Source organism: Elephas maximus, chromosome 7, assembly GCF_024166365.1.
Source record: "Elephas maximus indicus isolate mEleMax1 chromosome 7, mEleMax1 primary haplotype, whole genome shotgun sequence".
Taxonomy (NCBI): domain Eukaryota; kingdom Metazoa; phylum Chordata; class Mammalia; order Proboscidea; family Elephantidae; genus Elephas; species Elephas maximus.
Genome location: NC_064825.1, coordinates 12050873 through 12066464, shown reverse-complemented (window position 1 = coordinate 12066464; position 15592 = coordinate 12050873). Strand labels below are relative to the sequence as shown.

The window sequence follows — 15592 nt, the reverse complement described above, 5'->3', positions numbered from 1 at the left end:
CCCCCTGTCTCTCTGCTCTCTCTTCTTTCTTTTATATCTCAAGAGATTGTCTCAAGACACAATCCAACCTTGTAGATTGAGTCCTGCCTTACTAACACAACTGCCGCCCACCCTCCCTCATTAACATCATAGAGGCAGGATTTACAACAAATCAGAAAATCACACAATACCTGGAATCACGGCCCAGCCAAACTGATACATTTCTGGGGGGACATAATTCAATCCATGATACACACCATTACTTCTGGCTTTCCACTTCTTCCTCCATCCTAGGTTCACTTTTCTTCTTACTGAAGTTTTCTTTTCAATAGTTCTTCCAATAAGAATCTGTGGGTAGTAAGTTTTTCATCCTCATATACCTGAAAATGTGCTTTCTTTAAGCCTCCCTCTTGAATGATAATTTTTCTGTGTTTCAAATTTTATGTTTACCTTTATTTTTCCTCAGTACTTTGAAGCAATAACTTGAACAGGATTCTCTGATCTGAGGTGGTAAGACAAGTGGATTTTTTTTTTCTTCAACTTTATCATTATGCTTCATATCATTACATGGACAATTGTGATAACAGCTGTCATCATAGTGACATCTAAAAATTTCAAAGTGTGTGTCTTCTTCAAAGCATTTTATTTTCATATAGTTCCTATAGGAATAGATTGTAGTATTATCTCCATCTTTCAAAAGAAGAAACTTAAACTGTCAGCACAGGATGGAGGCTTGCCTTTTATATTAAAAAAAGTCAATATTTATTGGCCATTCATAGGTACAGATTCCAGATCAAGGGCTTATTTTACTAGATAATTGATCCTCAACCTTTAGGAACTATTTATTGACAAAATGCATACTGACAAAATTCTTTAATAGTTTTTTTAATGAATTCCTACAGCATCTAGAAATATTTTAAAAACAGTAGTAAATATTAAGTATTCAGTCATAGTCTGTGCTTGGTATGAAAAAGGATTCACAAACCTTGATGGTAACTCCATGACACCCAGGCATTGCTCCAATCTACATGACTCAGGGACCATCCTCAGTCCCTTAAAGTTTCATCAATAATATGACATTATGAAACTCTATCTGAACTTCTTAAAGAATTAGCATAGCCCTAAAATAATTTGATTATGGTAAAATCCAAAATGGGTCATTCAATGTGAATATGTACATATACATCTCACGGACCTTCTTATAATTCTTAGAAAGTAAAAAACCAAAATAAAAACTAAGTTAAAAAGAAGAAAATATTAGAGAAAGCTGGAGATAAGACAGAATATTCAATCTAATGTTCCTTTTCCAACTCTACTAATTAATGAAAAATGTTAGAGAAATATTTCTTTCCAATGAAACGTTTCTCTGAACTCATTACTGAAAGGAAGGCCTTGCTGATAAAGGCCAGAACTTCCTTTTATGAATATTTTACACGATTATCAAAGATTGAAATATGGTCTGACTGTCACATTTTTAAAACCACTTCCAGAATACTTCCAGCAGCAGTCAAGAAATCAAACGATGTATTGCATTGGGCAAATCTGCTGCAAAAGATCTCTTTAAAGTGTTAAAAAGCAAAGATGTCACTTTGAAGACTACGGTGCATCCGACCCAAGCTATGATTTTCTCAATTCCCTAAAAAGCATGTGAAAGCTGGACTATGAATAAGGAAGACCAAAGAAGAATTGATGTCTTTGAATTATGGTGTTGGCCAAAAATATTGAATATATCATGGACTGCCAAAAAAGCAAACAAATCTGTCTTGGAAGAGGTACAGCCAGAATGCTCCTTAGGAGGGAGGATGGCAAGACCTCATCTCACGTACTTTGGACATGTTATCAGGAGGGACTAGCCCTTGGAGAAGGACACCATGCTCTGTAAAGTAGAGGGTAGGTGAAAAAGAGGAAGACCCTTGACAAGATGGATGACACAGTGGCTGCAACAGTGGGCTCAAGCATAGCAATGATTGTGAGGATGGGGCAGAACCAGGCATGTTTCATTCTGTTGTACACAGGGTTGCTATGTCAGAATCAACTTGGTACCCTAACAACAACTTCCAGAATAAATTTTCGCAGCCAATTTGGTTGCCGAAAACTATTATCGCTAGTTAGAACTGTCTCCATATAACTTTTTAAATCAAATGAATAGCTCTCATATCTTAAGAATAAGACAGAGACTAAGTGCTTTTATTACTCATTACTACTACTGTTATGTTATTTAAATAAAATTATTTTTTCTGATATAAAGGTAATATGTATAAATTGTGGAAAAACAGAAATGTTAGGAAGAAAAAATTAAGTAGAAAACAGCAACTTTAGTCACTATTAACATTTTATTGCTTATCTTCCAATCTTATATACATGTACGGTTTTCATATCTGAGAGCATAATGTCCTATACTCAGAACAAATACACAGAAGTATGCCACAGGAAAAGGCCTGAAAAAGCCCTGTCCCCCAACAGAGTTGGGTTGGTGAGAGAGGAAGATTTTTTTCACTTCTTATTTTAATCACTTCTAAACAATTTTTGTATTACTTAAAAAAAAATAATAAATCCAGTAATAAAACATATAATAGGAGCTAAAGGGAAAAAGTCTGCTTTATTTATTTTTAACCTTGCTTATAATATGTTTACTGTCCTAATTTTTTTTATAGATTCGTAGAAGCTGTGAGTTGAGAGGTTATTTCATCCCACCTCTATTTTATACATGAGGAAATTAAGGCCAAGAGAAGTTAAATGACGATACCAAGGTCACACACTAATTCACAGGAACCACATGTTACAGGTTAATGTTAACTTACTTTAGGTGGTTAAAAGGCATGTGCATTTTATTGACATACTTTCACATTAGTCTGGATTTGGAGTATGTAGTATTCTCAGTCTTTAAGAGCTTTTCCCAATAGACTAATCCAAAATAATTTCCCCTTGATAATCTCTTTCATAGCATTCTGTCCTTTTCCTTTACAACAATAACCACAAATTTTAATTAGGTATTTATTTGTGATTATTTATTGTTTTTTTCTCCGACTAGAGTCTAAAGTCTTTTAGGGGCAAATCTATTTGTTCTGTTCTCCATTATGTACCCAGTGAGTAGTACAGAGCCTTGTATGGAATGGATGCTCAATAAAGTTATTCAATAAATAAATGAATGAAAAATTGATTGCTTTGGAGAAGAAAGTAATGAATACCATAATATGCCATGATGAATGCCATAATGAAATGCCACTGTCATTTATTTTAAGTAATGCAGCCAAATTGAACTCAACCAAACCCAGAAGGCATGGCAAGTTACTTTGTTACTGAAGTCAATTCATCTTCTTTATCCTGGTGTTTCCAGATAGTTGAACTGCACAGAGTATCTGTGATCATTAATTTTGAATATGAATTATTGTATTATTATGAGTATATATCAAATATTATCAATAATTCATAAATTATACAAGGTTTCTTTCTTCCCACCATCACTTAATAAGCAATGTTTGGACAAATTACCAAAGAGGGATATTTATTTTTGAAGTACTTGGCATAAATGCACCTACTATAAAAACTACAATTAGACCTTTCACCTGTCCAAATATTGTAGTTCTGTCCTTAACAGAATCGACCAAATTCTAGACAGTATAAAGGTGCTCTATTGTCCTTCCTGCTTTGCCAAAGAGAACACATGTTAGAATAAAACTAGTAACTTCACTCTGATTGCTCCACATATGACAGAATCATAGGGTGTTAGGTTCTTCAGAGTTGGAAGGAATCAGAGAGATGATGCCATCCCACTCTTTACTTGATACAGGAATCCCCTCTACCATGGTTTTGATAGATAGTCATATATTACTTCTTCCAATCTTTCTCAAGCAGGTACTATATACCAGACACAATGTTGGGTAATTCATTGAACAGAATATAATCCCTGACCTCCAGGCACCCACAGACAGCCTGGGAAGCAGGCAAATAAAAGTAAGAACATTTTTCATAGAGGCATGAACAGAAAAGATGGGTACATAGAAGAGGAATTATTTAATCACCCTCAACCTGAACATTTCCAACCAGAAAACTCACTACCTCCTGAAGCCAGTTGGACCTTGAAGAGAGATGATCAGGAGAAATTCTCCCGTATATTAAGAAAGTCTCTGTTTTCCTCCAACATCCATCCTTCAGTCAGATCTGGAAGCACACAAAATAAACACATATTAGCCCTTCGAAGGCTCATATACATGGATTATGACTCTCTTGAATTTTCTCTTCTCTGAGATAATATTCCTTGACCCTTAGAATAAATGTGCTGAGGTGAGTTAAATATTACTTCTACTAAAAATGCTGAGGATTTAAAAACAGATTTGTCAGAAGATAATGATGTTCATGGTCTCTATCTGGGAATTTTCCCAGATTTGGTGTCCCAGATGCTCATGTACAAACACACACACAGAGTAATCAAAGAGGGTCTCAATACATTTGTAGCATAGCCAGCTAAGTGTCTCTTCCAGCATGACTCATTTGACTCAATACAGCTTCCAAATGCCCCATTCTACATTTGAACAAACCAAGAAAAAGACATGTAACAGAGAACACTTCAGTGAAGACAAAGCCAACAGCTGACTGCCCTATACAAAGAAGCCTCCAGATTTAGCAGACATCCTCCGGTCCCTACTCCTGGACACTGGAAAAGACTGCTAGAAACTAAGAAGCACAGGGCTTTTACCCTCCATGGACTCCACAGGAGGGATGAATTCCAAAAACATTGACTGTGACATCTCCTAAAGAGGAGAGGAAGAGTTTGTGATGACCACCCTCATCCAGATTTCCCAAGACATGGGCCAAAACTGGGTTATTCTAGGTGACAGATCACTCTAAACTCTCATCCTAAGTCTCCCACTCAGTTCCATCTAACCTCCAGTAGATCACACCACTCTGAGGAGACTCTGGAGAAAGATATCTAAAAGGGTCATAGAAAGGACCTTTAGTATGGAAAGGTCAACACTCTTAAGCAGAATCAATGACCTTGGCTATCCTGTCACTATTCAGGAAAATGTTTACCCACAAGAAATGGGAGACACAAAGAAAGCACAGACAGGCAGCAGGCGACACAGGACAAAGTCCACCCACACCTCTACTCTAGATACCAACTCCTCCTGGCCTGGCTTTCGGAAGCAATGTTGTGTGGACTGGGAAAAATTATGGAACTTGGCATCAGAACACCTGAGTTTACTATCAGTTCTGACCTTAAACGTGTGCCTTAAGGCAATTCACATCTTTTCCATATCAATTTCCTCATCTGTGAAATGGGTATATTGTGGTCAAATGAGCTTGTGGCCATCTCTGCATCTGCAAACCATAACATACTATGTAAATTCAAGTAATCTTGAATTTAATCCCTACTAAAATGACAGTACAGGGATTTTTTTAAAGGCATAAACCATAAAGCAGGGAGAATAAAAGAGGAAGGGGTAGAAAATAAATTTTGAAAGCTGTAAAGCAAAGCACAGGTGCAATAGATTTAGCAAAGCTAATTGAATCCTAAACTGGTAGCAGAGAAAACTGAGAGTCAACTTGATTTACACTGCACAAATTGGTGGTAGTGGGGATGAAGAGAGGGTAGATAAAATAAGGAGAATTAGTTGAGAGCTTTTAAAGATCCCCTACCCCAATCTTGGAACAGCCAACAACTGCTCTTCCCCCACCCAAGCAGAACACTGAAAAAAGAATGAAGTTTTATTCCCAGGAGAGAGCAGGCAGAAGTATCCTACTGAAAAGAAGAGATTTAAAAGAATGTATATATGGATGGTGAGACCCACCCTCCACTCAGCCCTTTTCCCTCACTCAGCTCTCAGAAGAGTGAAAGCTTGACCTTCACGTGAAGCTCTGGGTGTAAGATGGGAAGAGTGTTCTCTGGGCAATATGGGCAGCCCAAGAGGAAAGGATATGACATTGAAATTCCTCCAATGAAAGGGCCTAAACAGCTCATCTTACAGAGAAGCACACAGTCAACATACAAAGAAGGAGGAACTAGGCTGGCTTTTAACTTGTCATCAGCAACATTGGAAGCCAGAAGGCAATGGGGAAATCACTTCAAAATTCTGAAGAAATACTACATCCAACTTAGAATTCTTTGCTCAGTTGACTATCAATCACTTGAGAGGGTAGAATAAAGATATTTTTCAGACAGTCTCCAACAATTCGCCTCCCATGAATTCACTCCCGAAGTTACCAGAAGATGTGCCCCACCAAAATGAGGGGGCTACCAGTGAAAGACAACATGGAATCCAAGAAACAGAGACCCAACATAGAGGAGAGGCCAAGGAAATACCAAAACGACAGTAAATAAGCATCTCAATTTGGCATCAGTGTACCTAGCATTAAGGACATCCCTTTCAGATCGGAGCAGGCCAGAAGGGTATGAGAGAGTTGCCTTCAAGAAGATACCAACCACTAGAAACCCTGTTGCATCTGAACATCTTGGGAGAAATTTTAGAAAATCAGCAGAGTTTGGGGCTGAATACGTGATATTACATAGGTAATCCAGTAAACAAACTAACAGAAATTGTCAATTTTTACCCCCAGGGGAAAAAAAATTGTGCAGTAAATGAAAAGTAGTCATAATTTATTACATAGATTAGCTATGAATAATATTTTCATAGTCATAATGTAAACACTGACTGTTGAGCTGAATAAAATTAAATATTAAACTCTATTCAGAGGTTGGGGGAGGTGTACTAAAGGGAAATAAATTCTTTTGACTATAATGGGAAGTGAATATAATTCCTAAAACTAGAAACTCAAGACAGACTAATACAAGCACACTGTTTAGAAATATATAAGTAAACATGAAAGGAATCACTAGCAAGGTGAGGCGGTTGCCTCTGGGGAGAGAATAGGAGGGAGTGGGAGACTGCTATTGTTTGTTGTAGAGCTACTAGTCTCTTTAAACTATTGCGTACATAAGTTTAAAGAATCCAAACTAACAACAATTAAAAGAAAAAACGTAAAGAAATGGTTTTAAATGATAAAGTATATCCACATCCAATCTCTCTCTCTCTTTAGAATTATAGAGATGCCAGTCCAACAGCTGGAGAAAAGCACTGGTTTCAAATATCAAGTTGACTTACTCTCCTAAGTCAGCAGGACCCAATTAGCCAATGAAGAAGTTTACTCCCTTACTAGCACTCTGTATGAAATGGTCAGAAGCTTGTTGGAAATGGAAATCCCAGTTTTGCCTTGAAACAGCCCCTTAATGATTTATCTTTCACCTCCATGTAACCCTGTATTTTCCTCTACTGATCTCCACAAAAGCTCTGCATACTGGTGTGTGTTGATTTACAGACTCCCTCCAAGCTTTATTCCATTTTATTTTTTCTTACCTCTGTTATTTCCCTTGGCAAATGTCAGTGTTAATACTTGACCCATGCAAGAGGTATTCAGCCAGAGACACTCCCTGTGGCCTGAGACAGATGGTGAGGCCCAGTTGTTGCCTTGGGATAACAATCAGATTATATTTTCAAGGCATTCTCATGTGACAGCTGTGTACCTTTGATCAAAACACTGAGAAACACAAACCTTCACGTCCTCCTCAGCTTGGAAACAGCCAGGACAATGTTCTCTTTGATCGAAGAATGGCATGCCAGCTACTCCATAGAACTTTGTATGCAGCAAATACCCACGTCCTAAGAAGAGCTACAGAGACACAGACTGATGTGGGTTAGTATAGAATGGAGGACTTGTGGTGGAGGGGTGGCCTCCCTTTATGCTTGGGACATAGCAGCCATTACGAATTTAGATGCAAAAGTTTTAAGTGTCTCAAGCATGTTACTTGTCATTGTGAATGATGCTGATGGTAAAAAAAAAAAAATTTTTTTTGGGGGGGGACCTTAAAAATGTGATCTCTTCTCATGCTGGTTATGGAGATGAAGAATGGAAAATATCAAATGGCACATGTTCACATAGACAGTCTGAATTCATTCATTCACAGAAAGGTTATATGATACCCGCTTTGTTCTAGGTCCTGGGGAGACAATGGTCAACAAGACCCAGTCCTTGCCTACACAGAGCTCAGAGCCTATGACATGGGTTTTCCCTTTTTCTCAGGGTAGTTATGGGTGTGAAATGTTATAACAGACATAAAAGGTTTTTAAAAATATTTTATTGTGTTTTTGGTGAAAGTTTACACAACAAATTAAGTTTTCATTTTAACAATTTCTGTACATGTTATTCAGTGACATTGAATACATTTTTTTACAATATATCAGCTTTTTCATTATTTTCATTCTGATTGTTCTGTTTCCCTTAATCTAGCTTTGCTGTCCCTTCCCCCACCTTCTTGTCTTTGGTCTAAGGAAAATGTTTACCGTTTGGTTTCATTTAGATGATTATTTAGAAGAGCTAAATACTCATGGGTGATATCATTTATTTTATGAGCCAATCTGTCATTTGACTGAAAGGTAACCTCTGGGAATGGTTTGACCTCTAAGTTGAAAGGGTATCCCAGAGCAATAATTTCAGGGGTTCATCTAGACTTTACCGGTCCAGTAAATCTGGCCTCTTTTTTTAGGAGTATGAGTTTTGTTCTACATTTTTCTCCCATTCTATCAGAACCATCAATTGAGTCCCTGGTCAGAAGGTCAGTAGTTGTAGCCATGTACCATCTAGTTCTTCTGGTCTCAAGGTAGGGGAGGCCATTGTTTGTGTAGATTATTAGTTCTGAATTGATGCCTTTGAATCGTGATGTTGGCAAAGAATGCTGAATATACTATGAACTTTCAGAGAAACAAACATGTCTGTCCTGGAAGAAATACGGCCGGGGTGCTCCTTGGAGACAAGGATGGTAAGACTTTGTCTCACATACTTTGGACAGGTTATCAGAAGGGACTCAACCCTGGAGAAGGACATCATGATTGGTAAAGTAGAGGGTCAACAAAAAAGAGGAAGGCCCTCGTTGAGATGGATTGACACAGTGGCTACAACAAAGGGCTCGAGCATAGCAACGATTGTGAGGGTGGCACAGGACCTGACAGTGTTTCGTTCTGTTGTACACAGGGTTGCTATGAGTCAGAACCAACTCGATGGCACCTAACAACAACAACAATTGGCTCTATAGACTAGTTTCTTCTTTGTGTCTTTGGTTTCCTTCTTTCTCTTTTGCTCCAGATAAGTAGAGACCAATAGTTGTACCTTAGATGGCCACTCACAAGCTTTTAAGACCCCAGATGCTACCTCACCAAACCAGGAGGTAGAATATTGTCTTTATGGACTGTATTGTGCCAATTGACTTAGTTGCCCCACGAGACTATGGTCCAAAGCCCTCAAACCCTGTAAACCAATCCTGTGAGGTGTTTGGTTATGTCTAGTAAGAAATAAAAAGCTTTTTAAAATTTGTAATAGTTTACAAGATTGTAATAGTTATGCCTGTTAATTTGTCCCAGGAGAAGATTATTTGACCTTTGGTCTTCTCTGCTAAACTCACTATTTAACCAATGAGTTCCAGATATAGCCTTCATTTTGGCTTCTGGCCTGAGGTTTTCACTTCCTATTTTACGCGGTACCTTTATTGCTCCATAGGAATGAAAACTTTGCTTGCAGTAGTCCTTTAAGTGTTGAATCAACCCCAAAACTCACCTGTCTATTCCATTCTCCACAAAGCTACCAGAGTGGTTGTTCTAAGGGGCAAATATTCTATCATTCTTGTGTAAAAGCCTTCAGAAGTTTCCTGCTGTCTATCAGGGTAAAGTCCAAATTCCTTAGCATGGCATTCAATGACCTTGTAATCTGGACCCTGCTCACTTCTAGCTTTTAGTCACATATATTGCCTACTCCCCAGTCACACTGATTTATTTACACTTCCCAGCACCAGAATGTAAGCTTCATGAGGCAGGGACTTTCCCTATTCACTGCTATATCCTCAGCACCTGCAACAGCGCTTGGGACATGGTGGAGATTCAATAAATATTTGTTGAACACATGATTGAATAAATATGCTGTTTTCTTGTCTGGAATTCCCTTTAGTTTTCTCATATTGATGCATTCCTACTTATCCTTCAAGATCCAGTTTAACATATCTCTTGAAGAATTTTCTTTGAACCATCCAAACTCCTTCCTCTATATATTTCTGAACCCTGAACAGATGTCTATTGCATGCTGTTAGGACACTTGGTTGCCCATCTGTCCTCCCTACAAGACTTTTAATTCCTTGAGGACTGAGGCTGTGTCTTATTTATCTCTGTATTCATGCTGCCTAGAATAGTTCTTGTATATTTATTCATTAGCTCAACAATATTTGAACGTCTCCTCTGTTCCAGGCACTGGGGTGGGCTCTAGAGTTACAGCAGCAAACAAGACATTACCTCCCCTGCCCTTAAGCACATATTTTACTAAGTGCTGCAGACAATTAAAATATGTGTGGTAAGTGCAATAGTGGAGCCTCCAAGAGCACTATGGGAGCAAATGGGAGAAGCCCCACACTCAAAATGTGAGGGATCAAGTAAAGCCTCCCAGAAAAGGCAACCGAGAAAAGCAAAAATGGTTTGATGAATAAATAGAAGTTGGCCAGGAAAGGTGGGAAAAATTCTTCCAGGAAGTAGAGCAAGTTTGAATAATGGAAGAAACAGAAAGAAAGAAAAGAGGAAAAGAAGGAAGGAAAGTAGGGAGGGGGGAAGAGAGTGAAAAGGGAAAGAGGAACAATTGCAAAGACAGAGAACAGAAGGAAGGAAGGGGGGCTGTTCATAATCATTTCTTGTAATCATTTCTTATTCTAGAAGATGGCCTTACCCGAACCACAAAAAATCAAACCCATTGCCGTTGAGTCGATTCTGACTCATAGTGACCGTATAGGACAGAGGAGAACAGCCCCACAGGGTTTCCAAGGAGTGGCTAGTGGATTTGAACTGCTGATCTTTTGATTAGCCACCGAGCTCTTAACCGCTGTGCCACCAGGGCTCCAGGGTTTACCCAACCAAACCAAAACCCACTGCCGTCGAGTAGATTCCGACTCATAGCGACCCTACAGGACAGAGTAGAACTGCCCTATAGAGTTTCCAAGGAGAGCCTGGTGGATTTGAACTGCCAACCCTTTGGTTAGCAGCCACAGCACTTAACCACTACTCCACCAGGGTTTACCCAGGGCTCCATAATTGCCAGAAGCCACCTGTTCCCCCATCTGATTTGGAGCAGGGAATTCTAGTACTGCTGTGCTTACTTCCAGTCTATTTTAGAGCTGAAAGGAACCTTCACTATCCATTTCTAGCCCCCTCATTCTACAAGTAAGCAAATTAAGGCCCACAGACATTAGTAACAGTAATATTTTGCATTTACATGTCATCTTACAGTTTACAAAATACTTTCACCGTGATCCAGCCTGAACCCAAAAACCCTGTGAGGCAGAATCATGCTTTTTTTCCATATCAGGAAACCAAGTCTCAAATGTTATTAGTGGTACTGAAAGCCAGGTCTTCAAAGTCACACAACTAGTTAGGAGCAGAGCCAGCAGTAGTCTCCAGACACCTCACTCAAAACTCCTTCCAGACAGCAAGAGAGTTCTGACACCTGATAGGGACTGGCCATTGCTTGTTATTCACAGTGTGTCTGAATTATAAGAACACTTGTACTGAATGACTGATTTGCCAATGGCCTGGGGGACACAGGAATGACTGGGGCTTGCTTGGTTTTGCCTTCATTTGGTGTCAGGCTGTAGGTAAGCCTTGTTACAAAAAAAAAGTTGGCAATTTTGATTACATAAAAATATAAAATGTCTTTAAAACCAAGATTTCATAAACAAAGTTAAAAGATAAGCCATAGACTGGGGAGAAATATTAACTGCATATAAGACAATCCATAGTGCAAGGAACAATACCCAGAGTACAGGGAATTCCTACAAGTCAATAAGAAAAAGACAACCCATTAGAAAAATGGACAAAGAATATGAATAGGTAATTCACATACAACAGGAAAGTTTAATGGTCGAGAAAAATGAAAAATGTTTAATCTCACTGTTAATCAAGGAAATGTGTAATAAACATAAGTAATCTTTCACCCCAATCAGATTTGTAAAAATTTTTAAAGTCTAGCAAATGTCCGTGAAGATGGAGCAACAAAGAATTCCACTTTGGAAGGGAATCAGGAAATATCTAGTAAAGCTGAAAATGCTCTCTAACAATTATAATCTATTTATATATCTAGACGTGGATTATAATTGCTGGTTATAAAAACCTCACAGAAGTGTGTACAAGGAGGTTCATCAAAGCAGTGTTTGCCATCAAAACATTATAATTAACCTAATGCTCACTGATAGGCGAATAGATAATATATATGCTATCTTTACACAATAGAATAGTATACTGTCATTACAAATGAATGAACCAGGAGGTCTATACAAATTAACACGAGAAAATACTGAAAATATAATGCAGAGGAAAAAAGAAAAATTCAGAATGTTGTATACTACAACTTCTAAAAATTAAAGAAATACTACATAATGCTTATTAATACATATATTTGAAGAAAAGTATAAAAGCATGGATTGAATACATACCAAATTCATTATAACACTTTAGCAGGTGATGGCACATATATGTTCCAGCTACATTTTCCGCCCCTGGAAGTTTATTGACAGGAAATTTGAGCCACTTTAGTACGTTCTGCAGTCGGGGCGGATACTGGTGCAACTGCCTAAAAAACGAGGAAGTTGATCTGCACCACATTTAAGTGTTGAGAGCCATTCTATGAGGGGATGCTTCCTGGAGGAGTGATTTTGTGAAATTTTTGTGTCTTTTGGCTTCTGTAAAGCAAGATAAGGTTTGCTAGTATGTTTACTATTTCCTTTGTGTTATTGGGAAGGTGCAGAAATATTCAAGTAAATGATTTATTTTTTGGGTGAAAACAGTTTGTGATGCACTTTCTGGAGTATGGTACCAATATGTCCCACATGTGTGATGTGCTTCATGGAACATGGGACAGATATGGTCTGCTTGTAATTGGCACTCCATTTTTTCAAGTGATAAAAAACTACCAACAATGATTCAGCATCCATTCCATTAGTGAAAAAACATGGCATCACCAAAAAAAAATCATCTTTAAAGGGATCATGGTTACCTCTAGGGAAGAAGAATAAGATAAGACATAGGAACCTGGAACCTAGAGAGCTTCAACTTTACCTGTCAGGCTTTTTTAATTTTTTTCCCCTTAAAATATTCTCAGAAACTGAATCAAATACTTAAAATTATTTTTATAACTTTGCTAATTCATACACTAAAATATTTTCCCAAACATTTTTAATAAGCCTGACATTTCATGTGTAAGTTTTAAATACTTTCCCTTATACTCCAAAGTGAGCACTCCCGGTTTCTTTGTTAAAAGAAGAAGTAGATAAGATTATTTCTTAGATCTCTTCCAGCCCCGATACTCTAGCCTCCTATGAAATCTCAAAGGCTTTCAAGAGACTATAGATGAGTGACCTTTTATTCGAGTAAGTTCTGGGAAGGGTTAGGAATATACTGTCAGCTGTTACAAGGGAAGGAAGCCCTGGCATCACTTTTAAACTATGAAAGCTTCTTCTTTTCACAGTAGCCTCACCCTGGAGGCATTCCCCAGTTAGTGGCCTATCTATTTATACTCTGGAAACCCTGTCTAAATCATCCTTCCACACACAGGTCTGTATGGTGATGGGATTTGGACATCCTGTATCATTTCACTCTCCACCTCACCAAGGCCCAAAGCCTTGACATTGTACTTCCATTGTCACTAACTCTTGTATAAGACAGCAGGTTTAGGGGTTTGGTGACCATATATTGAATCCAAAAGTAGAACTTGTGATCTGACACAGGTCTGACAATGTGGGAGAATATTTGCCATCAGAGTGGTCCCAGCAAATCTTTAGTCTTGTGGGAGACTGTGAGGGAACCAGTCAAAACGTTGGGTGGAAGACTGTGGCAGAACCAAATTTCACAGCCACATTGAGATTTTAATTATTTAAATTTAATTCTTTTCATTTCTGATCATGTTTGAACATCTTCCCTACATATCACTCTTACATTTTGTAGGAGCTTCCTTTGTGACTCAATGCCTGCCTGCACCAGGTGGTGTCTTTAAGGAACTGCTCCCCTCTCTCATTCTTCTCTTCTTTTTCCAGTTGCTCTCAAGTCACCTCCAAATCATGGCCATCTTATGTGTGTCAGAGTAAAACCGTTCCAAAGGATTTTCAATGGCTGATTTTTTAAAACTAGATTGCCAGGCCTTCCTTCTAAGGTGCCTCTGGGTAGGCCCAAACCCCCAACCTTTCTGTTAGCAGCCAAGCACATTAACTGTTTGTACCATCCAAGGTCTCCTCTCATTCTTCAGTGTTCCTCAAATACCAACATTCAGGCCTCACATTTGCAATTTCTCTCACTACCCTCACAAATAATATGTATTCATCTTATTCTCCCCTAAACCAGCTCTTCTTCTTTTTGTCTTATCTCTGTGAGAGGCAAAAAGTAGACACCTATTAAATACTTTTTAGATGAAAGAATCATGTATATTACAAGTGATTTGAATTCCTCAAGAAAATTCTTATCTGATTCTTTTAAAAAGAACATTCATTGAGCACTTACTATGTACCAGACAACAGAATGAACCCATTTTTACCTGCCCTGTCTAGAGTAACGTCCTGGTAAAGACAACTGGTATTTCAAGCAGGAGCACATGAATAGTATACTTCCCTCCTTGAGTCCCCGGCCTTGATGTTCTATTTTGTACCTATGCCTTCCATCATATTTGCTGCCTTGAAAAGACTTTTATGAAATAGAAAAAGATGGCTGACCTGGAGAAAAAAATGATAGCATTTATAATTGAAAGCATACGGTTAGTTTTAAAATGGGAAGTGGGAGCACTATAAAAGATCTAGATACAAAGATAACAATTACAACTAAAAATTGAAACTTTCTAAATACCAAAACAAATGTTCTTTTACATTAGTAAAGAAGCGTAGTAAATACAACGCATTTAATGACTATAGCATCAAATGACATGGCAGAGTTGAGAAGGAGTCATTTCCAGGATATATTGTTAGGTGAAACAAGCAAAATGCTAAAGAGTATACATAGCATGTTACCTTTGGTGTAAGAAAAAGGGAGAGATAAGAAAACATACATGTGGTCATTTTTTGCAAAAAGAAACACAGGAGGGATAATGAGAAAACAATGAAGTTGATTATATACAAGAAGTGGGGAGAAGGGAGGTAAAAGGGATAGGAGAGAGAGACACTTCTCTGAGTACAGTTTCGATTTTGGGATGCATTTTAATGTCCCACATTCAAATAATGAAATTAAATCAATAAGAATGCAGTAAAGGTCCTAAAATAGAGTACGAACAGAAACAAATGAACCCAACTATGTTTCAAATGAACACCATAACTTCTCTGAAGGGAAGGAAAAAACTAATCATTAACTTTTGAACACAATGCTTTGGCTATATATTCATAGTCCTCAGACTAGTGAAGAGAGAGAGAACTAGAACAGCAAATTGTGAACTTTTTTAGTAGGTTTGTTTTTCATAGTGGCATGGATGGAACAATTTGAGTCTATTTTACATTTAATTGTAGGACTGAGTAAATTAGATTACGTTTGGTGAAGCTTGGGTTCTCACTGTGGAAGAAGGG

The 15592-nt window shown here is 38.0% G+C and overlaps 1 protein-coding gene across 2 annotated transcripts in view; it reads right to left on the bottom strand.

Moving 5' to 3' along the window:
- Positions 1-268: 268 nt before the first annotated feature.
- LOC126078699 (solute carrier family 35 member F2) overlaps positions 269-15592 on the bottom strand; it is a 405637-nt gene continuing 390313 nt past the window's right edge. Inside the window, exons 8-9 of one of the 2 annotated variants that reach the window (XR_007518137.1) lie at positions 4039-4140; positions 269-327 (exon numbers count right to left, since the gene is read on the bottom strand). The gene's annotated coding sequence lies outside the window, so the exon portion shown is untranslated. The remainder of the gene's footprint in view (positions 328-4038; positions 4141-15592) is intronic. The other variant, XR_007518139.1, reaches the window with a different exon arrangement.